The following is a 27,457-nucleotide window of genomic DNA, read 5'->3' as shown; positions in this document are numbered from 1 at the left end:
ATTAAAAATTAAGTTCTAGTCACATAAACTGCATTTCCGATGAGTGATAGCCACATGTGGCTAATGGCTGCCATCATGGGGAGGTCAGACCAAGAACATTTCCACCACTGTAGAAAGTTCTACTGAATGGTAAGTTTTTATTATAATTAAATTAGTGGTTGTAAAGAATTCTCTGTAAGTCTTTATATTGGTCATTCTGTTCTACCTCACTATTTCTTCATACTTACATACCATTTTCTTAGCCCTTTCTCTGATAGTTTTTTTTTTAAGATTTTATTTATTTATTTGACAGACAGAGATCACAAGTAGGCAGAGAGGCAGGCAGAAAGAGAGAGGGAGAAGCAGGCTCCCTGCTGAGCAGAGAGCCCAATGCGGGGCTCGATGTGGGGCTCGATCCCAGGACCCTGAGATCATGACCCAAGCCGAAGGCAGAGGCTTAACCCACTGAGCCATCCAGGCACCCCACTCTGATAGTTTTGATACAAACTAAAACACATATAGTCCACCTCAACCCAAAAGTTGTTGTATTTTTAAGGTCCTACTATATGTGCATCTAGGCCTTTTTGGCTTTTAAGGACTTTACTTCCTTCAGAGACGAATCTCCCCACACTGTTTGCTGGAGACATTTCAGAGGCAAATCTCCCACATGAATTATCAAGGTATATTCTAAAATGCACTCAAAATAAAGTTATTAGAACCCTGAACACAAACACAACATTGATTTTCCTTAGTGACTTGGGTTTCATCACTTAAAATATGGATACTGGGCAGTTTCAAGAGGGCAGGTCTCTCTGTCCCCAAAGACCTCCTTTAGCTGCAGCTTCGATTCTCGAATCCCATCCACAGGGGAAAACCCTGCAGCCTACAATGAGTGTATGGCTTGGGATGCAAATACCCTTGGGAGAAGGAGCAGCAGGTATTTCACGCTGAAGTGTAAATAATTTTTAGTAAGTCTTTTCCTGAGAGGAAGCTTAATGGCGAGGAGGAGAACTGGACAGCTTAGATGCCCCCAATTCCTTGAGTGGAAAGAAACCATTGCAAGATAGGAAGTGTGGGGCCTCAGGAGACATCCTTATCCCCAGCTGAGCCACAAGGTGGTGACAAGGAGAATGGCCTTGGTCTACTCCTGGCCTGTGCCTTGGTCGTAGCAACTAACTCTGTTAAATTCCCAAGGGTCTCTGGGTCTATGTTGCTTGTGTATATTTTCCAGCACCCTGTCTGATTTTATATGTTTTTCACCTGTAATAAAAGTAGCTTTCATTTCTGATCCCCAGAGATTTTTCTGGACTTCCCTCTTGTAGAGAAGGAAAAATTCTTCCTCTTTGAGGTCTTTCAGCTGGACCAAGATTTAATTTACATAAAACAAATTAACAGGAGAGAAAACCCTCAAGTTTTATTATGTGCACATGGAGGCCCCCAAATGAAATTGAGACCTAAAGAAGCGATTGAAGCAGGCAGTTTATATACGTTTCAGACAAAGAGACAATAAATTTGGTAGGAATTGACAGGATAAAGAAAAAAGGTGTTTGGGAGCTTTAATTATTAGGGAATTCTAAGCAGACATTAGGCTAGCATCTAGTAGATTGGAAAAAAATAACAAGGTTTGTACAGCTCTCTTAGCTTTGAAGTCCTTATCTCTGGTGACAAGGATGTCTTTTTTTTTTTTTAAGGTTTTATTTATTTATCAGAGAAAGAGACAGACAGAGTGTAAGCAGAGGGAGGGAGAAGCATGCTCTCTGCTGAGCAAGGAGCCTGATGCGGGACCCGATCCCAGAACCCTGGGGTAATGACCTGAGCCGAAGGCGATGCTTAACTGGCTGAGCTACCCAGGGGCCCTGACAAGGATATCCTTTTGCTTCTCATTAGAGGGAACGTGTTTTTCATAATGGAGATTTGTTTCTTGCTCTCAGAGGGACAGAGGAGAGTCCAAGTGACCTTGCACTGGTCACTTACCAAGTAGCTTCAATTCAAAATAATCAATATGAACTGTGATACATTTTGAGTGGCTTGCCCTTGACCCTTACATATTTCTGTACCTGGAATATTTGGTTTAATGGAATCCACTTTCTCTGGAAGTCATGATTCTCCCAAGGTTGAATGGAGAAGAGAAAAGGAAAAGGAACAACCCAAGCCTGGAGCTGTGACTGTGTTTTGTCTACAGAGGTGGAAACCTAGATGGGAACAAATATTCCATGGGGATTATGGAAGTCAGGTCACTCTGGCCCTAGGAGTCACCCCTCAGGATATAACAGGGAACTGGGAAGCTTTCCCCTGGTCCCTTTCCCCCATTCAGTTAAAAGTCATTTTGCTCCATTTTCTCTAATGAGGTTCCACTGCTAAATCCTAATCTTAACTTTAACACAAATGCTATGGACAAGAGACACATGCATTACAATGAACTGCAATAAAAATAAAAATTTTCATGATATATGATAAGAATCCATAAACAACCTTTTCAGTTTTTCCAGTTACTTAAAGAAGAATCTTAAATTCTTTCACCAGCTATAAAGTCAAACTGATAGGTTACTCTCTTAAAAAGTCCAAAACGGCTCTATAAATATCTAAGAAAACTTTTTTTTTTTTTTTAATTAGGAAGTCCCCTTATGGGACATCTTGTGGGTTTTGAAGCTCAGACAAATCCTATCAATCTCCAGGATATAGAATCAACTTAAAAGGGAAAGAAGTAAAGGCGGCCATATTTTACTATTAAGTAAGTGTCTAGTGAATTGAATGACCTTCTCAGTCAACAGAAGAAAGAGAGCAAAATCTGAAATTCAGAGTTATGATTCCCACAGTGAAACTAGCTCTGTGTTCAAATAGGCAGAGAGGCAGGCAGAGAGAGGGGGGAAGCAGGCTCCCTGCCGAGCAGAGAGCCCCATGTGGGGCTCTATCCCAGGACCCTGAGATCATGACCTGAGCTGAAGGCAGAGGCTTAACCCACTGAGCCTCCCAGGTGCCCCAAGCTCTGTGTTCTTGATACCATTAGATCTCTGTTAACTAATTTAGAGTCTGATTCTGCTCCATGTCTTGTCTTTGAGTATCAGGCAGTGGGATTTAGACATTCCATAGGGATGAATATTTTATAGATTTGTATTTCTCTGGTATATAAAGAGAAGAGAGGCAGAGACCACCGCTTTAAACAAAGATATCTCCACCTTTGTGAATGGACTGTCTTTCTTAATACATACAGTGTAATGAATTGAGTTTCATCTTTGTATTTTGATATTATAGTGCTTTTTATGCTTCACCAAGAGCCAAATTGAAAGAAGCTAGGAATTCATTCATTCCTTAATGCAACATCTATGACAAATACAATCAGTATAACTGGTAGACCACACTTAGCGTGTGCAGGTTGCTGTAGCCTTATAAAGATGTAGATGCTGTCTTCCTCAAGGCTCACAGCCTGTTGGCGACACACCAGTGAAATCACAGAGGTGATGAGTAGGTTCTGGCCTTGCCAATTGAAGGTGTGTTCACTTTTCTGTGTGCCTCATGAGATCTCAGTGCTTCAAGCTACCTGGAGAGTGTCTTGTCCCCCTTTAGTCGGATTAGAGTGTCTGACATAAAACTGACTGACAGGCAGAGGGAGTTGTGAGTGGCCTGATCTGCCTGCACTGGTTGCTGGTGTGGCTTTGGGGAAGAAAGGTCAGGGAAAAGTGAAAAAGGGCAGGCAAACTTAAGAAAGGACCGGATCATGATGGGTCTCCATGACTTGCTAAGGAGAGTTTAAACTTGAACCTGAGGGTACTTGGGAGGTACTGGAGGATTTCAGGCATGGCAATGACCTGATTGGAATTATGGTTTATATCATTTGTGGGGTAAAGGGGGCAGATTTGAGGCAGGTGTGGCAGGAGCAGAGTTTTTCAGTGTCAGCACTATTGACATCTTAAGCTGGATCATTTTTTGTTGGGGGCTGTCCTGAGCTTTGTAGGATGTTGAGCGGCATCCTTGGCTTTTACCCAGCAGACACCAGTAGTATCCCACCTGTCTTGATAACCAAAATGTCTCCAGGTGTTGTCAGGTGTCCTCTGGGGAACAAAACTGCCCCCTGGCTGAGACTATCTGGGTTGGAGGCAGAGAGACCACACAGGAACCTTTGCACAAACCCAGAAAATAAGTAACCAAGGGCCAAATGAGACAGAGGGAGTGGACTCAGGAGGAGGCAGTGCGTCTAAGCTAATAAAGTGGTAGAGTTGTTGAGAAAGGCTCACTGCTTCCCCCCGGCAGGTGGGCAGCCCGGGGACTCCTGTCCAGGCTCTGCCCTTGTCTCTGAGGCTCTAAGAGTGAATCTGTAAGGAGGGGACTGCTGAGGCACAGGAAGGCTTAAGTGACATTGGAGCCCTTGAGAGAGTTACACACTGTGCATTGCTTTGCTGAGCTTCAGGCGTGGAGTGGAGAATGCTGGGACATCACTATTCCCCAACTCTGTATTGTGGTTCAGATTCTTATTTTGGGGAATTTCAAACCACACGTTTTGGATCCAAGAACAGGTCAAGGCTGACAGTCTGAGTTAAAAGAGTTGTCTTTTTAGGAATTTTTTAAAAAAGGTTGGGAGAAGAAAGAAGGTCCTAACCGTGACCCTTGGAGGCACAGTCTTTGTGAGGTCCTGGGAAGATCCTGGCACCTTGTCTCACATGGGTGCCATGGTGGTGGCGTTTGTGCGGCCATCATGACTCTCCGGGGTTATAACCACTCATTTGTCTGACAAGCTTTTTCTATTCTGCCTAGAGCTTCATGCTTCTCAAAGACAGCTGTGGAGAGCATGATTGCCCAGATTAGCCCAGTGGCACTCTGGGAGAATGTGTGACCCCATTCATTCACACGACAGGACAGCTGGAGGATTAGCTGTGAAGTATTGGCTGTGTCTGGGTAGAGAAAAAAAAACAAAATCCACTCCTAGGCACCACTAGGCAACAGGAAAGTTCAGTACTGCCCCAGAGTTGCTCAGTTACAGGATCCAAGTAGATTAATGCTATGGAAAACTTTCTCTGAGAATGGGCAGTCCATTTGCAAAGTGTTATGAGGAACTTATGAAAATTTCGAGAGGGGGCGCCTTGGTGGCTCAGTCATTAAGCATCTGCCTTTGGCTCAGGTCATGATCTCAGGGTCTTGGGATCGAGCCCTGCATTGGGCTCCCTGCTGAGCAGACAGCCTGCTTCTCCCTCTCCCTCTGCTGCCCCCCCTGCTTGTGCATGCGTGCTCTCTCTCTCTGTCAAATAAATAAATAAAATCTTTGGGGGAAAAATAAGAAAAGAAAATTTCAGGAGAAGAAAAAAATTGAAAATGGGAATTGTTCAGGGTAAAAATGGTATTTTAAGGAGTCATTAATCTGAATAAAATCACATGCCATATGGAGGTACGGTCTCCATAGTGTGGGTAGCAATATGCTTGGTGGAGTGTAATTTTTGTTACAGGAGAATGCTGGACTATGGTAAAGAAAGTGAATAACAGTAAGCACATGGGACTTTGTAGCTGGCAATTAGTGACACCCAGTGAACATCACTCTGGTCTACCAGAGCAGTGGGGCAGGCATGCATAAATAAATAGGCAGGAAACCATGCTTTCTTCCCCTTGATAGCAAAAACTGCATAAGAGTTGAAAGTGTTTGACACCCTCTTGCTAGCAAACAAAAGCACAGTGGGGACACCCGAATTTCCATAAAGGAGTGTCTTCAAGGGTGGCAATGTGGTTGGACTGAAGGTGGCTTGAAGCTGCACTTGCTTCTTGAGAACTTGATTTGCTTCTTGCACTTGCTTCTTCTTGCACTTGATTGAGAATGTGCCTGCACCTGTGAAATAGGTTGGAAATGAAAGTGATGATGGAAAAGATGGAATAGAATAGATGGAAATTAAGGAGAGTGGTAAAACTAGCTCTCCTATGCCACCATTTAGCTGTGTGTGTGTGTGTGTGTGTGTGTGTGTGTGTGTGTCCCTGGAAGTGTTTGTGTGTGTTTGCGCATGGGTGTTTGAGTGTGTGCATGTGTCACAGATGGGGCTTTGTGTATGGAGAGGCAAGAGTGTGTTTAAAGGGTTGTTTACACTGTCTAGCCCTAGCCATAGATTTCTTAAGATGATGTCATTGAAATTCCAGAAAGTCTGTGTGTTCACCCGTGGAAGGTATTTTGAGCATATGAAAGGAGTATTGTCCTCATCATCAACCATGCTCTATCCTCGACCCCCTCTTTTCCAAGCCAACACATAACAGGTGACCTGTGGGGTCTACTGCATTTTCGCATCTTAGGGTCTTTCTTTTATTTTTATCTGAGTATAGTTGACACACGATGTTACATTATTTCAGGTGTGCAGCCTAGTGATTTAACAAGTCTACACATTGTGCTCAGCTCCCCACAAGTGTAGCTGCCATCTGTCACCATACAACCCTAATACATTATCACTGACTGTATGTCATGCCTTATATTCCCCAATTTGTTCATTCCATAACTGGAAGCCCGTGTCTCCCTCTATCCTTCATCTGTTTTGCCCATCCTTCCCTCCAGCCCTCTGGGAACCATCAGTTTGTTCTCTGTATTTGTATGTCTGATTCTGCTTTATGTTGGACTGTTAATTCATGTTTTTTTTTAATATTCCATATATGAATGAAATCATATGGTATTTGTTTTTCTCCATCTGACTTATTTCACTTAACATGATACCCTCTAGGTCCATCCATGTTGTCACAGATGGCACAATTTCATCCTTTTTAATGGCTGCATATTATATGTATATACCACATCTTCCTTATCTGTTCATCTACTGGTGGACACTTAGCTTGCTTCCATATCTTGAATATTACAAATAACTCTGCAAGAAACATAGGGATGCATATATTTTTTTGAATTGTTTTTGAATGTTTTTGCTTCTACTAGGTAAATACCCAGTAGTGAAGCTACTTAATCATATAATATTTCTATTTTTAATTTTTTTTAATTTTTAATTTTTATTTTTTTAATTTTTTAATTTTTTATTTTTTTATAAACATATATTTTTATCCCCAGGGGTACAGGTCTGTGAATCGCCAGGTTTACACACTTCACAGCACTCACCAAAGCACATACCCTCCCCAATGTCCATAACCCCACCCCCCTTCTCCCAATTCCCCTCCCCCCAGCAACCCTCAGTTTGTTTTGTGAGATTAAGAGTCACTTATGGTTTGTCTCCCTCCCAATCCCATCTTGTTTCATTGATTCTTCTCCTACCCACTTAAGCCCCCATGTTGCATCACCACTTCCTCATATCAGGGAGATCATATGATAGTTGTCTTTCTCCGCTTGACTTCTTTCGCTAAGCATGATACCCTCTACTTCCATCCACGTTGTCGCAAATGGCAAGATTTCATTTCTTTTGATGGCTGCATAGTATTCCATTGTGTATATATACCACATCTTCTTGATCCATTCATCTGTTGATGGACATCTAGGTTCTTTCCATAGTTTGGCTATTGTGGACATTGCTACTATAAACATTCGGGTGCACGTGCCCCTTTGGATCACTACGTTTGTATCTTTAGGGTAAATACCCAATAGTGCAATTGCTGGGTCATAGGGCAGTTCTATTTTCAACATTTTGAGGAACCTCCATGCTGTTTTCAAGAGTGGTTGCACCAGCTTGCATTCCCACCAACAGTGTAGGAGGGTTCCCCTTTCTCCACATCCTCGCCAGCATCTGTCATTTCCTGACTTGTTAATTTTAGCCATTCTGACTGGTGTGAGGTGATATCTCATTGTGGTTTTGATTTGTATTTCCCTGATGCTATTTTTAATTTTTTAAGAGCCTCCATATTGTTTTCCATAGTGGTTGTACCAATTTACATTCTTATCAACAGTTTACAAGGTTTTTTTTTTTTTTCCCCCTCTACATATTCCCCAATTTTTATTATTTCTTGTCTTTTTGATTTTTGCTATTCTGACAGGTGTGAGCTGATATCTCATTGTGGTTTTGATTTGCATTTTCCTGATGATTAGCAACCTTGAGTATCTTTTCATATGCCTGTTGGCCATCTGTATGTGTTCTTTGGAAAAATGTCAATTCAAGTCTTCTGCCCATTTTTTAATTAGATTTTTGGGTTTTTTGATGTTGAGTTATGTAAGTTCTTTATATGTTTTAGATACTAACCTTTTACCAGATATATCATTTGCAAATATTTTCTCCCATTCAGTAGATTGCCTTTTCTTTTTGTTGATTGTTTCCTTCACTGTGCAGAAGCTTTTTATTCTGACGTAGTTCCAATAGTTTATTTTTGCTTTTTTGGTGTGTGTTTCCCTGCTTGTGTGTGTTTGTTTTGCTTTTGCTTGTCTTGGGAGACATGTCTAGAAAAGTGTTATTATTGCCAATGTCAGAGAAATTATTGCCCATGCTCTCTTCCCACATTTTTATGGTTTCAGGTCTCACATTTGGGTCTTTAATCCATTTTGAGTTTATTTTTATGTATGTTGTAAGAAAGTGGTCTCATTTCATTTTTCTGCAATGTCACTGTTCAGTTTTCCCAGCACCAGTTGTTGAAGAGATTGTCTTTTTCCCATTGGATATTTTTGCCTCCTTTGTCATAGATTAGTTGACCATATAATCGTGAGTTTATTTCTGGGGTCTCTATTCTATTCTATTGATCTTTGTGACTACTTTTTGTGTCCGTACCATGCAGTTTTGATTACTGCAGATTTATAGTATATCTTAAAATCTGGGATTCTGATAACTCCAGCTTTGTTCCTCTTTCTCGAGATTGGTTCAGCAATTCATTATTATTTATTATTATTTGTTCTAGTTCTGTGAAAAATGCTGTTGGTATTTTGATAAGAATTACATTGCATTTGTAGATTGCTTTGGGTAGTATGGACATTGTAACGATAGTAATTCTTCCAATCCATGAATATGGGATATCTTTCCATTTGCTTGTGTCATCTTCAGTTTTTTTTTTTTTTTTTTTTTCGTGAATGTTTTATAGTTTTCAGGGTACAGGTCTTTCACCAGTTTGGTTGAGTTTATTTCTAAGTGTTTTATCATTCTTGGATAATGGAAATCCCTTTCTCTGGAGGTCATGATTCTCCCAAGGTTGAATGGAGAAGAGAAAAGGAAAAGGAACAACCCAAGCCTGGAGCTATGACTGTGTTTTGTCTACAAAGGTAGAAACCTAGATGGGAACAAATATTCCATGGGGAATATGGAATAGAATAGAGACCCCAGAAATAAACTCACTCTGTTATGTCCTGAGTCACCCCTCAGGACATAACAGGGAACTGGGCAATTGTTAATTTCTCCTTCTACTTTGTTATTAGTACCCAATTAGTACTGATTCATACCAATAACTGGGTGTTAATTTTGTATCCTGCAACTTTCTTGAATTCATTTATTACTTTTAGCAGTGTTTTGGTAGAGTTTAAGGGTTTTCTGTATATAGTATGTCATCAGCAAATAGTGACAATCTATCTAACTTCTTTACCAATATGGAAGTATTTTTTTCAAAAGATCTGTTTTTTATTTTAGAGAGAGAATGGAGAGAGAGGCAGAGGGAGATTGAGAGAGAAGGAATTCTCAAGCAGACTCCCCACTGAACAGGATCCCAACTTCGGGCTTGATCCCAGGACCCTGAGGTCATGACTTGAGCTGAAATCAAGAGTCAGATGCTTAACTGAGTCATTCAGGCACCCCAGTATGGATGCATTTTATTTCTTGACTGATTGTTGTGGCTAAGACTTCCAGTACTATGTTGAATAAAAGTGGCAAGAGTGGACATCCTTGTCTTGTTGCTGATCTTAGAGGAACAGCTCTTAGTTTTTCTGCACTGAGTAGCTTGTGGGTTTGTAATTCATGGTCCTTATGTTGAGGTATGTTCCCTCTAAGCCCACTTTGTTGAGACTTTTTATCATGAATGGATGTTCAGTTTCATCAAATGCTTTCTCTGGCACCTATGAGGTGATCATAGGATTTTTATCCTTCATTTTCTTCATGTGGTGTATCACACTGATTGATTGGCAGCTTTTGAATTATCCTTGCAACCCCAGAATAAATCCCATATGATCATAGTGAATAACCCTTTTAATGTAGTGTTAAATGTGGTTTGCTAATACTATGTTGAGGATTTTTGTATCTATATTCATCATGGGTATTGGCCTATAGTTTTCTTTTTTTGGTCTTATTGTTGGTTTTCGTATCAGGGTAATACTGGTCTTATAGAATATATTTGGAAGTGTCCCCTTCTCTTCTATTTTTTTTGAATAATTTCAAGAAAATAGGTATCAACTCCTCTTTCACTGTTTTATAGAATTCACCTGTGAATCCGTGTGGTTCTAGACTTTTATTTTTTGGTAGTCTTTTTTTTTTCTTTCTTTTTTTTTTTAATTAATTTTTTATTTTTTATAAACATATATTTTTATCCCCAGGGGTAGTCTTTTTAAATAACAAATTAAATTTTGTTATTAGTGATCTGTCCAGATTTTCTATTTCTTTCTGATTCAATTTTGGAAGAGTTTTTATAGGAATTTATCCATTTTTTTCCTAGGTTGTCCAGTTTGTTGACATGTAATTTTTTATAGTATTCTCTTATAATCTTTTGTATTTCTGTGGTGTCAGTTGTTATTTTCCTGTTGTTTCTCATTTTATTAATTTGGGTCCTTTTTCTTTTTCCCTCGATGGGTCTGGCTAAAGGTTTATCAGTTTTGTGTATCTTTTCAAAGAACCAGCTCTTGGTTTCATTGACCCTTTCTACTGCTTTTCAGTCTCTATTTCATTTGTTCATTCTCTGATCTTTATTATTTCTTTCCTTCTACTCATCTTAGGCTTGTTTACTCTCCTTTTTCTAGTTGCTTTAGCTGTAAGATTAGATTGTTTGAGGATTTTCTTGTTTCTCCAGGTGGGCTTGTATAACTTTATTTCCCTCTTAGAGTTGCTTTCACTGCATTTCTAAAATTTAGGCTAGACTACTGTGTTTTCATTTTCATTTATCTCTATTTTTAAATTTCTTCTTTGATTGCTTTGTTGACCCACTGGTGGTTTAGTATCATGTTGTTTAGTTTCCATGTGTTTTTGTTTCTTTCCAGTTTTTTTTTTTTTCTTCTTCTTCTTACTGATTTCTAGTTTCATACCATTGTGGTCAGAAAGGATGTGTGGTATGATTTCAATATTCTAAATTTTTTGAGCCTTTTTTAGTGGCCTAACATCATCTCTTCTGGAGGATGTTTCAAGTATACTTGGAAAGAATGTGTATTCTTTTGTTTTTGGATGGTATATATGTTAAGTCCGTTTGATGTAATGTGTCATTCAAAGACACTTACTGATTTTTTGCCTGGATGGTCTATCCATTGATGTAACTGGGGTATTAAAAGACCCCTGCTATCATTGTATTACCATAAATTTCTTTATGTCTGTTACTATTTGCTTTATATATTTAGGTGCTCTAGTATTGGGTGCATAGGTATTTACAGTTGTCATATCCCCTTGTTGGATTGATCGCTTTATCATTATGTAATGCCCTTATCTCTTACATGGTCTTTGTTTTAAAGTCTATTTTGTTGATATAAGCATTGCTACCACAGCTTTTTTATATTTTTCACTTTCATTTACATGGTAAATGTTTTTTCATCCCTTCACTTTCAGTGCATGTGTCATTACATTCAAGGTGAGTCTCTTGTAGACAACATACAGCTGGATCTTTTTTTTTTTTTCCCCATTCCACTCCATATGTTAGTCTTTCAAAGTTATACAAGGCAGAGCCAGTCATACACTAACACAGTTGCTCCAGTCACATCACTGGTGAGGTCTCTAACAGCCCGAGGCTGCTATGATTATACTGCCTCTGAATTCCTTTCCACTCTCTGCTAAATCTAGTCCCCTTCCCGCTGGTCTGATGTGCCAATTCTCTTCCTTCTTTTCTTCCTTTGTGGAGTTCCATGGCTATGGCTCAGGCATATGTACCTGCTTCTCTTGGCTTCAGTGTCTTTCTTCCTTGCCATTTCCCCCCCTTGTGCTAAGTAATTTTCTTCCCTTGACTTAGGGTAGGTCAGGATGTGCATTTTGAATAATGCACTGGTCTTTTTGAAGTTTCTTTTATGTGGTATTTCATCAAACAGCAGGAGCTGTTCATATGGAACCACATTTTCTCTCGTGGTTACTGCTACCTGGTGATGGCAGACCAATGAGCACCAGTTCTAACTGCACTTGTCCCTGCCACAGGCTTTGTGTGGCTATTTGTTTTTATTTTCTTATTGTAAAACTGATTATGATCTAGAAAATTTAGAAAATACTAAAACAGAAAAAAATCACCTCTTAGATTGTCCCACTTCTTAGAGGTAATCAATGTAAATGTGTTAGCAGTTTCCTTCCCTGTGCATTGTAATGCCGTGCAATCATCTCTTGTGTATAGTTTTTAAATTTTCTGCTTTGTTTGTTTACTGTTGAAAGCATTAGTGCAGAAAGATATACCATAAATTGAACTCTAGGTCAAACAGTGAATTGGGAGCACATTTAACACAGATGCAGATAAATGGATTAATACCCTGAATAAGAAGAGACTCCTAAAAAGGCTCTTTCAGGGGTGCCTGGGTGGTGGCTCAGTGGGTTAAAGCCTCTGCCTTCAGCTTAAGTCTTGGTCTCAGGGTCCTGGGATCGAGCCCCACATTGGGCTCTCTGCACTGTGGGTAGCCTGCTTCCTCATCTCTCTCTGCCTGACTCTCTGCCTACTTGTGATCTCTGTCTAATAAATATATAAAATCTTTAAAAATAAAAATAAAAAGGCTCTTTCAAGCATCTTTTTAGCATTGCAGAAGTTTGGGTTCTCCTGAACTTTTTCACTGCTGATAGATAGTCAGCAGCCAAACCTGCTTCTGTGGGAGCTAGGAGCCGCCACAGAGCAGAGAAAAACATCTCGGTTTACTTATAATTGCTGTATTAGATTGGCAAAGTCAAAATTCGGAATTTGTTATCACATCTGTTGAATTCTGGAAGTTTGGGGTGGCACCTCCTCTAGGGTAGGAGATGCAAGGAACGACTTGGGGCCAAGATAAAGGCCTGAGCGAGCTCTGCTAGTTCACGTTTGTGAGCTCTTCAAAAGTTTGCCAACTTCCCTTTTTGTGCTTTTCTCTGGGGTTGGTTTCATCTTTGGAACTTCGGTTTCTGGTATTTACTGGCCAGTCAAGTACTAAGAAGTGTGTTCACTTGAAGGAGATCTTTGAAATGTTAAGTATTTACCGGGCTGTAAGGAAGCTAAATGCCTTGGTTCTGATGCCATTTAAGCACATTATATCTTGCAAGGGTTTTATATTTTACATCATAAGACACCAACAGTGTGAACCATTTCAGTTCTATCATTGGCTAATTCCCTTGAACTGTTCATTTTATGAATTACTGTATTCCTCAGTATAAACATAGCATTGCTTCGTGTAGCTTCTCTGTGTCTGGCCCTTGATGCCTTGGACAAGCAGGGAAATACGTGCTCTGGTCTTGGCCCCTCCCACCAGGCAGCGAGGTGACCATAGACCAGAAGTTCCACTTTTCCAAGACTCATTTTTATTGGCTATAAGGTAAGAAGAGTAGACTTGAATACCTCTTGCTACTTACTAGCTCTAAACTCGATTCTTTTGCTTAATAACAATGTCAAATTCCAAGGCCATGGCTTCGATCTTCTGTAACAAGAACAGGAACTTGGCCTCAGGAATATTTTTTGCAGCTTTTGGTGGCTAGAGGGAATGTTGAGGATGGTCTGGCACAGTTATCTGCAAACTTTCGCTTGTGGCTGGCCTAATGCCCTTTTTTTTCCTAGCCCAAGACCTAATGGTTATATTTTAAATGATTATATAAGTACCTACATAATATCCTTGATTTTAGCTCTTGGCTGGCAAAGCATCAAATTTGCTGTCTGGGCCTTGAGAGGAGAAGAAAGTCACTAGCTGGATAAGTACCAGAGTGGGAACTGGGTCTTGGCTGTCAGATTCCTGGCCCGGGTATCTTAGATGATGTCAAACACACCTAAAATGGACAAAACAGAACCAGTGCCCAAAGAACTGTATTTCTTTTTTTTTCTTTTCTTTCTCTTTCTTCCTTCCTTTTTCTTTCTTTCTTTCTTTCCAACATTTTATTTATTTACTTGGCAGAGAAAGAGAGAGGGGTCACAATGAGGCAGAGAGAGAGAGGAAAGCAGGCTCCCCGCCAAGCAGAGAGCTCAATGCAGGGCTCCATCCCAGGACCCTGAGATCATGACCCAAGCCGAAGGCTCAACCCACTGAGCCACCCAGGTGCCCCGAACTGCATGTATTTTCATAATTCATTTGGCATAATGGAAAAAGAGAGGACTTCCGTAAGTATAGGGAGTCTGATTCAGTGAGAAGAGCTGCCGCTTGTTTTGGCACATGGGCTGAGTCTTCAGGTTTTCGATCACAGAGTGCCAGGATCTAGTGACTCATTGGAGACCTCCTGCACACTGGAGAGCATCACCTTGCCTCAGAACAGGGACAGGTGTGCCACACCAGGCAGAATTCCTCAAAGGGGAAAGCCCAGACTTTGAGCAGGAAGCATGTTGCCTTCTGGGAATCACTTTCTGATTTTAAAGCCGAGTTTGTTAAATAAGGAATGGTTCACTTTGGGCCAAGTTCTAATTACTCATTTGCTCATTACTCTGTGTTAAGGATCTCTGCCTCATTAGTGAAAGCCATTCAGTATAGAATATCCCAAAGCCCTGCTCTTGCTCAGGTTGGTGCTTTGCTGCTGTGGCTAAGTCGTAATAATTAATTGCTTTAAAGAATTCAGCTGGGGTGGGAAAAAAAAATCTGTCAGTCAAACGTCCTATGAAGTAATCCAGTCATGGTCTCCCGAGGGCTGGAATGTGAGCCAGGGGAGGGCGCAGGTGTGAGTAGTTGTGACAGCCAGAGTGTGGTCTGCGGTGGAAAGAGATTTTGCTTGGCACTTAGACAAGTAAGCACTCCCATCGCATCCCTAAGAAACCACAGGAGGGGAAAAGTGAAAACGGTACTAAGCCATTGTCATTCGAAAGCAGAGGCTATAATTATCTGAATTCTAGATGCCTTCCAGAGTCAGCATGGGGTTCTCTTTTCTAGTGTTTTTGCTAGTGGGTCGGTTGTGTTAAATGTTCTTTGTGATACTCAGGCTTAGCTTGAGTTAGGGTCTCACAGAATCTGCCCCCTCCCTGCTCTTCTGTGAAGACTCAGAATTAAGTGGGAAAAAAGTGTTGGGCTAGATCCACTCTTATAGCTAGACCTGTAATAGTAGATTCCTCGCAATATAAGCAGTATGGGCAGGGTTCAGGAAAGAGATTCTGGCAGTTTTATTTTTAAATCATTTTTAATAGTTTGAGCGTATTAAAGTTTTTAGTGTCTGCAGGAGTGGTATATGTTGCCACAGGTAAAGAGAGGAAGAAGCTCATATAAGGAAATTATAATATGTTCACGGAATGGTAAGAATAACATGTTCTAAGTTGATTTTATAATCTCAGAAGTTTCTGGATTCTATGATGCTGTAATAAATGTGTAATAAATCAAAAGAAAAAAGTCTCTGGTCAGTTGGCATAGGCTAGATGTTGGGGGTGTCCATTGGGGTGCATGTCCAATGCCATCTAGAGTGGGGTACAGCCTCTTACTCAGTTTGGCTAATGGGGAGTTGGGGATTCTAGAGCCATGGCTTTCAGAGTGGGGTGCATGTGTGGTGTGTGCACACCATGGCCCACTGGAGTGGAGGAAGAAACGAGGCAGACTTTTATTGGCATTTTACTTTTATCACCTTCTTAGGAAGTTTCTATTGTGTAACTTTTATAATGGACATAATACATAAACATATCTGTATATGTATTTAATTTATAAACAAATACGCATTTATTCCTAATATGCACCAGCATTGCTCCCCGACCCCCGTCCCCAGAATAGGTCCAGTTAGAACTGTTGTAGATCTTCCCGATGAGTCGACATACAAGAAAAGGCAGGGCATGTTTTTGAAACTGAAATCCCTGTTCATGCCCAAACCACAGATTCCTAAAATAGATGTGAGATCTATGCGCTCTGGTTACGGTGGTGACACACCATCCTGCGTGCTTCTGGTGTTCCACACTGACAAACCCGGGTGAGTCACCCAAGCACAGGCTGGGCCTCTGCTGAGCTACATGGCAGGGGGGACGTCACTTCCACTAAAATGCTCTGGGGTAGCCCTGCCTCCCCAACTTACAAGGGCCCCAGACTCCACTCTCTGGGTGGGCTCAGGACATAACCTGAGTGGGGCCTCTCTGGTGGGGGGCAGAGTATTGGATAAAGAGACTGTGTTCTGGGGCGCCTGGGTGGCTCAGTGGGTTAAGCCGCTGCCTTCGGCTCAGGTCATGATCCCAGGGTCCTGGGATCAAGCCCCGCATTGGGCTCTCTGCTCAGCAGGGAGCCTGCTTCCTCCTCTCTCTCTGCCTGCCTCTCTGCTGGCTTGTGATCTCTCTCTGTCAAATAAATAAATAAAATCTTTAAAAAAAAAAAAAAAGAGACTGTGTTCAGTTCATTCATTCATTGGTGTGTTCCTTCCTTCATTCAATAAACATTTACTTCTTATTGGGTACATGCTGGGCACTGATGTCACTTGGATCATATTTCTTCTTTTATAAAACAAGATGAGATGATTTTGGGGTTTCCTTGCCACTCTGTTCTTTCATAATTCTCCCCCCAAATTGCTGCTGCTCTTAAAACTATGCTTTTGGATAATCTATTGGTATTTTGGGAAGCAAAAAGTATACACCTCTTTTTAAATGTGGCTAAAGAAATAGTAAGCTTGGGGCACGACCATCTATAAAAGCCGGGTTACATTTTTTTCTCCTTTCTTTCTGTGAGTTGCAAATCTCCAGCATAAAATTGAAAACTAATAGCAGCTCATTTAAAAGGGAATATAAAATGAGTATTTCCCCACCTGAAAGAGCTCTCCCAGCCTTTAACATCTCCTTTTAGAAGAGGAGTCCAATTTGGAAATTTTTTTTAACCCACAAACCTCCACTTCAGCATAGGAAATGTGAAAATGGGCAGATGCTTTGACCAAAAGGGAAAATAATAGGAATTTCAGGATGACCCACTTGATCATCTGAACATAGACTAGATTTTGTGATTAAAGGAAGGAGTATCTGTATTCAAAACTTAAAGCATCCCTTGTGACCTATGGGCTTGTCAGTCCCTGCCTGAGCCATACAGTTTTGCCCCTAAATACAGGCTTAGCCTTGCCTTGACTCTAGAGCCAACCATGCTCTGACCTGACTGGGGGGCGAAGGGTGGTTACTGAGAAGCCAAAGCCCAGGGCTTTCTCTGTTGCTCTGTCCTGTCTCCTTCTGGTCCTCATGCCAGCCTTGCTCCTTTTCCTGAGTCTCTGCCCTCATGCTGCCCTGGGTACACTATTCCTCCAGGACCTTAACGGCCCCTCTCCCTGGGACTAGGCCATACTCTCAACCCTGACCCTGGAGGCAGGGGTACCTTGCCCTGTTCTTTGGATTAACAGCTTGCATGAATCTCCCTTCCTGTCTTCTGTTAGTGCCATGTTCCATTCCTTCTCAGACAAGACTCTTTCCTAGCACTTGCCCCATCCTGAATAGAGGAGTCTGATTTTATTTTATTTTTTAAAAAGATTTACATATTTTAGAGCGCATAGGAGGAGGGACGGAGGGAGAGAGTCTTCCAGCAGACTCCCCGCTGAGTGCAGAGCCTGATGCAGGGCTCCAACCCATGATCCAGGAGATCGTGACCTGAACTGAAACTGAGTCAGACACTTAACAGATGCTTAACTGACTGAGCCACACAGGTGTCCCCAGGAGTCTGATTTTAAAAGCTCATGTTCTACCCAGTGGTCATAAAATACTAAACTGTCAAATCCATCCACAAAATCCTATTCACTTTAACCTTTCATATATGTCCTAGAAACATGGCCCATGTACTACTCCAGTTGCATTCATTCTTCTGACTCCTTGATAGACAGGATCTCTGCTTCTACGCTAATCCCTCTCCCCCCACCCATATTTCCCACACAGCAGGCAGGTGATATTTCATAAATGGAACTTAAATCTAGTTATGATAAAATCTAAGTTCCTTGCTCTGGTCTACACTTTGCCCCCTGCTTACTCTTAGACCATTTCCTGCTCTCTTCTTGAATCTATGTGTTCCTTTGGTACTGGTCTTCCTAGTCTCCTCCAGTATGAGGAGAACAATAAGTTCATTGTTACCTCAGGACCTTTGCATAAGCTTTTTCATCTACCTAGAAGAGCTTTTTTTCTGGTCTCCACAAGGCTAGCTTTTAAGTCTTATCTCAGATTTCAGCTCCTTGGAAAGTCTTCCTTAACTACCCAATTCTTTTTTTTTTTTTTAACGATTTTTTTCTTTATTTATCTGACAGAGATCACAAGTAGGCAGAGAGGCAGGCAGAGAGAGAGGAGGAAGCAGGCTCCCTGCAGCGCAGAGAGCCCGATGTGGGGCTCGATCCCAGGACCCTGGGATCATGACCTGAGCCGAAGGCAGAGGCTTAACCCACTGAGCCACCCAGGCGCCCCTTAACTACCCAATTCTATTAGTTTTCCCAGCCTACTTATTTGTTCTCTTTCATGCCATCATCCTGTTTGATTTTTGTCAGTGGTTAGCACTACTGAACACTTGTTAATTATTTGTCCTGTTTATTGACTGTCTCCTTTGACTGAAATGTCTTTTGCATGAGACCAGACTTTGTCTGCCTCGTCCCCCACATTATCACCAGCACCTTAAAGATGTTCTGGTGCATAGTGGAGCTAAATTAATATTTGGCAAATTAGCAAATGAATCCATTTGTAACTGGAGCCAGGACAGCCTTTTTTTTATAAGAGAAAGCATGTAAAGAAAATATTCTCCTGGGATTCGACTTTACTAGAAGCCAAGCATGTTCTGTTCTGTGTTGTTTTGTTCTGTTTTAATCTGAAATCAAAAGCCTTTAATCTGAAATCAAAATTTGGAAATATAGAAACCATAAATAAAAGAAACCATAAATAAAAGAAGTATCTGCCATCATCTGCCATGATCTGCCATCAAACCATGGTTTAATGTGTATAATCTACCTATGTATTTTCTTTATTAACATATAATGTATTATTAGTTTCAAGAGTACAGGTCTGTGAATCTTCAGTCTTACACAATACACAGCACTCACCATGGCACATACCCTCCCCAATGTCCATTACCCAGCCATTCCATGCCTTCCACCTCCCTCCCCTCCAGCAACCCTCAGTTTTTTTCCTGAGATTAAGAGTCCCTTATGGTTTGTATCCCTCTCTGGTTTCATCTTGTTTCATTTTTCCTCTCTTCCCCAGTGAGATCATATGATAATTGTCTTTCTCTGACTTATTCCCTTAGCATAATACCTTCTCGTTCCATCATGTTGTTGCAAATGGCAATATTTCATTTTTGATGGCTGCATAATATTCCATTGTGTGTGTTTATTTATATATACAGAGAGAGAAAGAGAAATGTGTATGTGTATGTGTGTGTGTGTATATATATATATAGATAGATAGATAGATAGATGTATGTATATATATACCACATCTTCTTTATCCATTCACCTGTTGATGGACGTCAAGACGCTTTCCATAGTTTGGCTATTGTGGACATTGCTGCTATAAATATTAGGATGCACGTGCCCCTTCAGATTGCTACATTTATATTGTTATAGGAAATACCCAGTAGTGCAATTGCTTTGTCATAGGGTAGCTCTATTTTAACTTTTTGAGGAACCTCCATACTGTTTTCCCGAGTGGCTGCACCAGCTTGCATTCCCACCAACAGTGTAGGAGGGTTCCCCTTTCTCTACATCCTTGCTAACATCTGTCATTTCTTGACTTGTTAATTTTAGTCATTCGGACTGGTGTGAGGGGTTATCTCATTGAGGTTTTGATTTGTATTTTTCTGATGCTGAGTGATGTTGAGCACTTTTTCATGATGTCTTCTTTGCAGAAATGTCTGTTCATATCCTCTGCCCATTTTTTGATTGGATTATTTGTTCTTTGGGTTTTATAGATTTTGGATATTAGCCCATAATCTGATATGTCACTTGCAAATATCTTCTCCCATTCTGTCAGTTGTCTTTTGGTTTTGTTGATTGTTTCCTTGTTATGCAAAAGCTTTTTATCTTGATGAAGTTCCAGTAGTTTATTTTTGCCCTTGCTTCCCTTGCCTTTGGTGATGCATCTAGGAAGAAGTTGCTGTTGCTGAGGTTGAAGAGGTTGCTTCCTGTGTTCTCCTCAAGGATTTTGATGGATTCCTGTCTCACATTGAGGTCTTTCATCCATTATGAGTCTATTTTTGTGTGTGATGTAGGAAATGGTTCAGTTTCATTCTTCTGCACGTATTTGTCTAATTTTTCCAACACCATTTGTTGAAGAAAACTGTCTTTTTTCCATTGGACATTTTTTCCTGCTTTGTCGAAGATTAGTTGACCATAGAGCTGAGGGTCCATTTCTGGGCTCTCTATTCTGTTCCATTGATGTATATGTCTGTTTTTGTGCGAGTGCCATGCTGTCTTGATGATTAGAACTTTGTTATAGAGTTTGAAGTCCGGAATTTTGATGCCTCCAGCTTTGCTTTTCTTATTCAACATTCCTCTGGCTCTTTGGGGTCTTTATTGGTTCCATATTAATTTTAGGATTATTTGTTCCAATTCTGTGAAAAATGCTCATGGTATTTTGATAGGGATTGCATTAAATGTGTATATTGCTCTAGGTAGTATAGACATCACAATATTTGTTCTTCCAATCCATAAGCAAGGAACGTTTTTCCATTTCTTTGTGTCTTCCTTCATTTCTTTCATTAGTACTCTATAATTTTCTGAGTACAGATTCTTTCCTTCTTTGGTTAGGTTTATTCCTAGGTATCTTATGGTTTTGGGTGCAGTTATAAATGAGATTGACTCCTTAATTTCTCTTTCTTCTGTCTTGTTGTTGATGTATAGAACTATAACTGATTTCTGTGCATTGATTTTTATATCCTGACACTTTACTGAAGTCCTGTATGAGTTCTAGAAGATTTTGAGTGAAGTCCTTTGGGTTTTCCACATAAAATATAATATCATCTGCAAAGAGTGAGACTTTGACTTCTTCTTTGCTGATTTGGATGCCTTTTATCTCTTTTTGTTGTCTGACTGCTGAGGCTAGGACTTCTAGTACTATGTTGAATAGCAGTGGTGATAGTGGACATCCCTGCTGTGTTCCTGACCTTGCTGAGAGCTTTTCCCCATTGAGAATGATATTCACTGTGGGTTTTTCATAGATGGCTTTTATGACATTGAGATGAATAACCTCTATCCCTACACTACGAAGAGTTTTGATCAAGAAAGGATGCTGTACTTTGTCAAATGATCTTTTAGCATCTATTGAGAGTATCATATGGTTCTTGTTCTTTCTTTTACTAATGTATTGTATTACACTGATTTGTGGATGTTGAAACAACCTTGCAGCCCTGGAATAAATCCCACTTGGCCATGAATAATCCTTTTAATATACTGTTGGATCCTATTGGCTAGTATTTTGGTGAGAATATTTGTGTCCATGTTCATCAGGGATATTGATCTGCAATTCTCCTTTTTGATGGGGTCTTTATCTGCTTTGGCAATCAAGGTGTAATGCTGGCCTCATAAAATGAACTTGGAAGTTTTCCTTCCATTTCTATTTTTTGGAACAGTTTCAGGAGAATAGGAATTAATTCTTCTTTAAATGCTTAGTAGAATTCCCCTGGGAAGCCATCTGGCCCTGTGTTCTTGTTTGTTGGGAGATTTTTTGTTGGTTGCGGTCTCTCCTCTTTCATTCATGATTTTATTAATTTGGGTCCTTTCTCTTTTCTTTTTGGTAAGTCTGGCCAGGGATTTATCAATGTTATTAATTCCTTCAAAGAATCAGCTCCTAGCTTTGTTGATTTGTTCTACTGTTCTTTTGGTTTCTATTTCATTGATTCCTGCTCTGATCTTTATTATTTCTCTTCTCCTGCTGGGTTTAGGCTTTCTTTGTTGTTCTGTCTCCAGCTCCTTTAGGTGTAGGGTTAGGTTGCATACTTGAGACTTTTCTTGTTTCTTGAGAATGGCCTGTATTGGTGTATACTTTCCTAGTTAGGACCATCTTTGCTGTATCCCAAAGATTTTGAACTGTTGTGTTTTCATTTTCATTTGTTTCCATGATTTTTAAAAATTCTTCTTTAATTTCTTGGTTGACCGATTCATTCTTTAGTAGAATTCTCTTTATTTGAGAATGTATTTGAGTTCTTTCCAAATTTCCTCTTGTGGTTGAGTTCTAGTTTCAAGGTACTGTGGTCTGAAAAGATACAGGGAATGATTCTAATCTTTTGTTCCTGGTTAAGACCTGGAATGTGACCCAGAATATGATCTATTCTGGAGAATGTTCCATGTGCACTAGAGAAGACTGTGTATTCTGTTGCTCTGCAATGGAATGTTCTGAATATATCTTTGGTGTCCATCTGGTCCTGTGTGTTATTTAAGGCCTTTATTTCCTTGTTGATCTTTTGCTTGGATGATCTGTCCATTTCAGTGAAGGAGGTGTTAAAGTTCCCTACTATTATTGTATTAATGTCAATGTGTTTCTTTGATTTTGTTATTAATTGGTTTATGTAGTTGGCTGCTCCCATGTTAGGGGCATAGATATTTACAATTTTTAGATCTTCTTGTTGGACAGACCCTTTAAATATGATGTAGTGCCCTTCTTTATCTCTTATTATAGTCTTTGGCTTAAAATCTAATTTGTCTAATATAAGGATTGCCACCCCAGTTTTCTTTTGATGTCCATTAGCATGGTAAATTGTTTTCCACCCCCTCACTTTAAGTCTGGAGATGTCTTTGGGTCTAGGATGAATTTCTTGCAGACAGCATATCAGTGGGTCTTGTTTTTTTAAATCCATGCTGATACACTGTGTCTTTTGATTAGGGCATTTAGTCCATTTACTTTCAAGGTAACTATTGAAAGATATGAATTTTTTGCCATTGTATTGCCTGTAAGGTGACTGTTACTGTATATTGTCTCTGTTCCTTTCTGATGTTACTTTTAGGCTCTCTCTTTGCTTAGAGGACCTCTTTCAGTATTTCCTGTAGGGTTGGTTGGTGTTTGCAAATTCTTTTAATTTTTGTTTTCCTGGAAGCTTTTTAATCTCTCCTTCTATTTTCAATGATAGCCTAGCTGGATTTAGTATTCTTGGCTGCATATTTTTCTCATCTAGTGCTCTGAATATATCATGCTAGTTCTTTCTGGCCTGCCAGGTCTCTGTGGATAAGTCTACTGCTAATCTAATATTTCTACCATTGTATGTTACAGACTTCTTGTCCCAAGCTGTTTTCAGGATTTTCTCTTTGTCACTAAGATTTGTAAGTTTTACTACTAGATGACAGGGTGTGACCCTTTAAGTATTATATAGTGTCCTTCCTCATCTCTTATTATAGTCAAACATAGAAACAAACATAGATTTACACCAGAGATATTATTTTTTAATCTGCTTTTTCATTAATATCACAGGAACATTCCTATGACAACGAGTATCAATAATTTTAATTGACATACATCATTCAATCACATAAATATATAAAAATATCTCTTACTCCCCCATCTCCCACCAAATTATATATGAATGTGTCTTTTTTTTTTTTTTAAAGATTTTATTTATTTATTTGACAGACAGAGATCACAAGTAGGCAGAGAGCCAGGCAGAGAGAGAGGGGAAGCAGGCTCCCCGCTGAGCAGGAGAGCCCAATGTGGGGCCCGATCCTAGGACCCTGGGATCATGACCCTGAGCTGAAGGCAGAGGCTTTAACCCACTGAGCCACCCAGGCACCCCTATATGAATGTGTCTTATGGTAGCCTTATAAACCAAGTGTAACAATTAAAAAACAATCTTTGATAATGTGAAAGGCAAAACTTAGAGTGCTCTGCTGGACATTTTCTTGCATTTACTGACCTAACATGTTTCCTTTTTTAAGTACGTAACTAGAATGCATACAAAAGAGGCTCTTGGCTCAAGGTGTATTGGGCAGAAGGGTTGGGTCCTGCTACCTTCAGCTTCTTGGTTACACAGTAGCTACTCAGGGAACCCATGGGTCCAGAAAAGCCTGTTTTGGGGGATTTTTTCCCTCCCCACAGAGAGATACAGATGCCCTGTTCCTGAACACCATCTGCATAGCTGTTGAGTAAAAATGGAGAAAAAAAAACCTAGAGTTCCATTTATTAATGCAGCTGAGTTTCATTTCCTTTACTCCAAGAAAAATGGCTTATCTGTAATGGTGACTTGTGTGGAGGGAGTGAAATAATAAAGTCGAAGTGGTAAGAAAACAAATTCATTCTGTCCATAGACAAAGGCACTAGATTCTTGGTAGAAAATACTAAACACAGAACAAGGGATGCTGTTCTCTTTGGAGACTTTAAGATCAGTGTTGTGACCCACGTCTTCCAGGGAAATATCTGGGGGGCTGAACTGGCATCTGACAAAGTATACTATCCATAGATTGCCTTGCTGGGTCTAAGTCATGGAATATCAGGGAACCTTAAGCCTGAGGTTCAACCAGGATTGAGGGAAAGCACTGTGTTTACATGAAAGGAAGAATCTGAATTATAGGTAGCCTTGGTCAGCAAAATGGTTTGAATTCTGCAAGGGATCCTCATGTCTGCTTCTGAAGAGTGCCATGAAGTTGGGAAATTTCTAGTCCCCATCCAACCTGTGGGAAACTTCTGCTGGTTTCATCTATGGACATCTATGGAATGTTCCCTTTTGAGTTACCAACACACTACAGTTGGGAAACTATAGGTATCCAGGCCCTGTCTTTATTCACAGGCCTTTTTTGTTTTTGTTTGTTTGTTTGGTTGGTTGGTTGTTGGTTTTTAAATCTAACTTTTGTGAATGAATTTTTTTTTTTTTATAGGGAGAGAGAGTACACAAGTGGGGGTGGGGGGAGGGGCAGAAAGAAAGGGAGAATTTCACGTTGGCTCCACGCTCAGCACTCTAAGACTCTAAGATTATGACCTGAGCTGCAATCAATAATTGGATGCCTAACTGACTAAGCCACCTAGGCATCCCTATTCATAGGGTTCTAAGAGTGCTTTGGGCCAGTGCATAAGGGTGGTAGATATCTCAGAGTAGGTAAATTAGACAGGGGAGGGAGAGTTATGTTGATGCACTGTCTATAGTTGGCTTGCTGGGTAATGACTCCCATGAGGCTTGTTGGTACTGTCAGCAGCTGGTACTGATTGGTGATTTGGGTCCCTTATGTCACTTTCTCCTCTCCTCATGGCCCTTTTGATTCTCCTTCACTCAGAGTATGGAGTCTTTTGTCCAGTCTGCAGGTGGGGAAGGTCTTTCTGCCTTGGATTTATAGTTTGTGAAATTAATGGTCAAGTATTTGTGGTCATTGCTTCATTGATGGATGGGTTAGGTGTGATCTCTGGGCTGAGGATTAAGAAAAGGCTTCCAGGAATTCTGGGTGGAAGGAATTCTATTAACATTTCAGAATATTATCTTCCCCTGATTAGAGACAGTAAAGCTTGCATTTTGCTAGTGTTTAGAGAAAGACAAGGCAGCGACATGGAGAGACTGCTGAACTGCGAATAACCAGACTGGGATTCTGGGTACAGGGTTTTCACTGACCAGGGTGATCTTGACCCCCTTTCTGTCTCTCTTGTGTTAGCCTCTACACAGAGCACTCAGCTCACTCTGCCACCCTGAACCATCAGCTCCTTATTGGCCACCTGTGCCTGGGGACCTCACAACAGTGCACACCTAACACATCAAACCTAAGGGATTTACAACTATGCACATGCTCTCTTCCTTCCCCAAGTTCCAGCCTCACAACTGCTCCTGCTCTGACTTGGTTAGTGACATACCATCTTCATGGTTGCGCAGCCGGAGACCGGGAAGCCAGCCTTGCCTTATTACACCTCCCCGTGCGTCCCCTCCCTGCCCCCTCTCCCCTCCGTTCCGCTGTGGAAGGAACTGCAGTGTTTGCCCCCAGCTCTTCAGCCCGGTGCTGCAAGACCCGTTTCTCTTGCTCAGAACGTAGCAAGTATCTTACGTATTGATAAAGTGAGAGCAGAGAGGTATCAGAGGGGCTCTTCCCTGATCCATCTCTCCCTCTCTCTCTCTCTCTCTCTCTCAGGTTTTTGGCCTTTATTTAGAAATCCTCACAGGCAGCCCCAACAGAGGGCTCTGCCTCCCTGCCTCTCTCCCTCATGCATGGCCTGCATAAGCTGCCTATTTAGAGATGCCACACTTCTCAGTGTACGTGAAGGCCAGGAAAACAGATGGATGAGCCCTTATGCTCCAATGCTCTGCAGCCATGGAGTTCCTGCAAAGAGCATTCTCTTTCCCTGCCATGGTGCTGCGGAGAGCCCAGCTGCGGTGTTTGGATTCTCTTCTGTTTGCAACTGTAATTCTCCAGAGGGTTTTTATTTGGCTCTTCTCCTGCCCCTGCCTGGTGATGCCTGGCCCCACTGAGCAGTGTTCTCATTTTACAGGCAGGAAGCACTCAGCAAATGCCTCGTCTAACAAGGGGATAATAAGTGTATGAGTATCCAATATGCCAAAGCATCTTTTTTTTTTTTTTTTGCCATTTTATTTATTTATTTATTTATTATTTTTTTATTTTTTATAAACATATATTTTTATCCCCAGGGGTACAGGTCTGTGAATCACCAGGTTTACACACTTCTCAGCACTCACCAAAGCACATACCCTCCCCAATGTCCATAATCCCACCCCTTCTCCCAAACCCCCTCCCCCCAGCAACCCTACATGTTTAGAGTTTTTTTCATGTCTGTTATCATAGTTTGGGACTCATGAGTATTTCTTCCAAATGGATAGGATAGACATTGTTGTCTTATTTTACAAACGAGGAAACTGAATTCTGCAGATGACTATCTAGCCTGTTCCTGTATTGGGAAGGGCCTCCATTTCTTCTCTGTTCCCAAGAATATACTCGTCCTATCACAAATATATTATTAAAATATTTTACATTATTATTATATTGTTATTATATCAATAAGAATATTAGAAAAGTCCTCTATGGTATGTGATAGTCCCAAGGACCCTTAACTCTGGATATTTAAAGTCTAAATTTATTACAAAGTACATTTAAATTTTTTTTAATGATCTTTTTAATTGGAGTTAACAGCTAAAATTTGAGTGAATCTCCACAACTATTTTAACTAGTGGCCAAACACTACAGAGTGATATCTATTACCAGAACAGCTAAGGTCCATGATATTGATGATGCTAGAGTAGAATAGTTAGCATTTATTAAGTGCCTACTGCATATCAGGGACCCGGTTACGTAAGTGCCAATGTCATTACCGTTCTACAAGACTGAAAACGAATGTATTTCAATAAGCTTGTGTGACTTTCCAACAGTTACAGGGATGGTCAGGTAAACTCTTAACAATACTGTGTTCCTACTGTCAGGGGAGAAATAACCAGCAATGCTAGAGACAGATGGTTGACAGAAGGAAGAGAATCCAG

At 40.6% G+C, this 27,457-nt stretch overlaps 1 protein-coding gene across 2 annotated transcripts in view; it reads left to right on the top strand.

The window, feature by feature from the left end:
• FRMD3 (FERM domain containing 3) overlaps nt 1–27,457 on the top strand; it is a 310,655-nt gene that overhangs the window by 244,003 nt on the left and 39,195 nt on the right. The gene's annotated exons all lie outside the window — the stretch shown is intronic.

The sequence above is a fragment of the Mustela nivalis genome (genome assembly GCF_964662115.1).
Source record: "Mustela nivalis genome assembly, chromosome: 13".
Classification (NCBI taxonomy): domain Eukaryota; kingdom Metazoa; phylum Chordata; class Mammalia; order Carnivora; family Mustelidae; genus Mustela; species Mustela nivalis.
This window is presented reverse-complemented; position numbering and strand designations above follow the sequence as displayed.